Below are 2,431 nucleotides of genomic sequence, written 5' to 3' on the forward strand. Positions count from 1 at the left end.
TCATACTAGACTTTTGCATCCTGTAGATCATAGTATGGGTTATCGTCATTGATTGTGCATCATGTGGAGAAGTAATGTTTTAGAGATATAGAGTGAACTCTTGAAATTTGGAGTATTACTCATCACTCTCTTTGTATTAGAATAGTCTCTATATTGAATGCATAGATAAGTTGTATCAGTGTATTCATTTGTAATTTACTTTAAACTATTAATATTGTAGAAGCTCTTGTACTGATACCACCAGGTTTGGGGATTTCATTATGTATTTGATTCTCTTATCTCATCTATTTTTCATTTTTTCTATATATAATTGGGTATTCCATTAATAGCCATTAAAGACTACGAGTTGTCTTGCCTACTAGTGGGTTATAGTAGGCGCCACCATGACCTAAGAAATTGGGTCTTGATAGTATCAAAGTGAAGGGATAAAGAAAATAAGTCAGGTAACTTGTACTCAATGCTTGTTGGTGTCCCACATCATTCACGGGGTATAAATTTGGTCTCCTTATATGGTCTTGAGCAATCCTCCCTCATGCGCTAAATTTCTCGATTGATTTAGACTCAAGATCCAAATGAAAAGCATAAAAGCCTTGGAATTCTCAAATGGAGAAAGTAGTTCAGAAGTGAGTGTACGATTCAGCTCTACATTTTGTTTGGTGTGGCAAAATGTTGAACTTACTTTGTTTTCATTAAGTCATAATGCTGAACTTATTTAATATTTACCAATAGCACTTGAAATGATTCAAGTCAGCCTTTGATAAACATATATTGTTTAACTATCACACTTGTATATGTGACCTTACACTATTCATGAGGTATGTTTCGAAGGCTTTCCAGTGAAAATTGTTTTATATAAGGAGATAATTTTCCATATTTTGTTCTTTAACTAAGCATTGCAATATTCAAGTTAAGCAAACATCATAAATGATTTTTCGACAATAAAAACAAGATTATTATTTCATACCAAATAAACTTTTTATCAATTTAACATGCTCATTGAAGAAAAATATTGATTCTTCTAACTCGGTATGAAAGGGGGGAAAGGCATTGAACATAACATTAACAGAAGATCTCTTGTAATTTCAAGATCCAACCCTAAACTCTAAAGTACCCAGCTTAATAGCTCATGTAATAGAAGATCTCTAACAACACAAAAATTTAGATCAAAATCATCAATCAGAAGAATACACTAACCTTAAAATCTCCAAATTGATGAAGAGACCCCCAAAAAAACCCAGACACTGCAACACTAAGAGATTTGCAGCACAACTGTAAGACCCTGCATTTTTGGGTTAGTCTTTGAACCATCATTCTTACGCGTATAAGTTATAATCCAAATGATTCCCATGAGAATATAAGTTTCATGATCTTTATCCTCGTGTTTAATGTCCTTTCTAGGTGAAAAATGTTCATAAGAATCGCTTAGAATAAAGTGGAGCTAAGACCCTTTTATTCGTCCAAAATTTGGTATTTAATTTTACAAGGGTCAATTTTAAACGTGTATAACTTTTGAAATACATGGAATTTCTCATCTCAAGACCCACCAAATTGTATATAATTGAATCCTCTTTCCAATAATATAAATTTTGCATTAATTCGATACCCGAAAAAAAAGTTATAGCCATTTTAGTGAGAGGTAGTGAGTCGTGGCGATATGCCCGCGCTGCGCGGGCTACACCGGAATAGAGGGGGCACCATGGGCTCTAGTCACCCGGTCTAAAGAGGCAGAGCCTGGTCTATTCCTGCTCTGTTTTAAACTTCTTAGGGGTCAAGGGGTACTTTGGTACTTTCCCCTCAACCCTAAACATCCAATGGACGATTTATAACACCCCAAAGGGCATTATTTACCCAGTTTTCATCACGAAAAACCTCGCGTAAACTCCCCATTTTTTCACCATGAACAAAGTTTAACTTTTCTCTCAAGAACTCTAGGATTTATGTTTTGAATTCAATATTTCTTAAAGAATCCAAGAGTTAAAGCTTCCTAGTTCAATAAACCTTTAAGGAAAAAAAACAAGAATAGAGTTTATTTTACAAGTTCATCATTCAAGTTCCAAGATTCAAGCTTTCTTTACAATTCAAGAAAATTAAGGTATGTGTAGTTATGAACAAGGATACTTCTTTCATCCTTGTGCACAAAACTAGTTTTTAAAGATGAATTTACATGAGTTTCAATCTAGGGTTCAAACCCAATTATCATTACTTGAAGATTATAATGTCACAAGTGATTTAAATGTTGAAATGTATGTCTATTTTCACATCTTTATGCATGTGTTATGATTTTACAGATTTCTAATTGAGTTTTAAGCATGATATTGTGATTTTGATTTCATTACCTTGATATTATTGAAGTATTTCAAGAAGTATGTTGAGCATGACATTTTTCTATGAAGTTGCATGAGTTTAAATCATGGTTTTAAAATCCCTAAGT

The sequence above is a fragment of the Capsicum annuum genome, chromosome 11, assembly GCF_002878395.1.
Source record: "Capsicum annuum cultivar UCD-10X-F1 chromosome 11, UCD10Xv1.1, whole genome shotgun sequence".
Classification (NCBI taxonomy): Eukaryota; Viridiplantae; Streptophyta; class Magnoliopsida; order Solanales; family Solanaceae; genus Capsicum; species Capsicum annuum.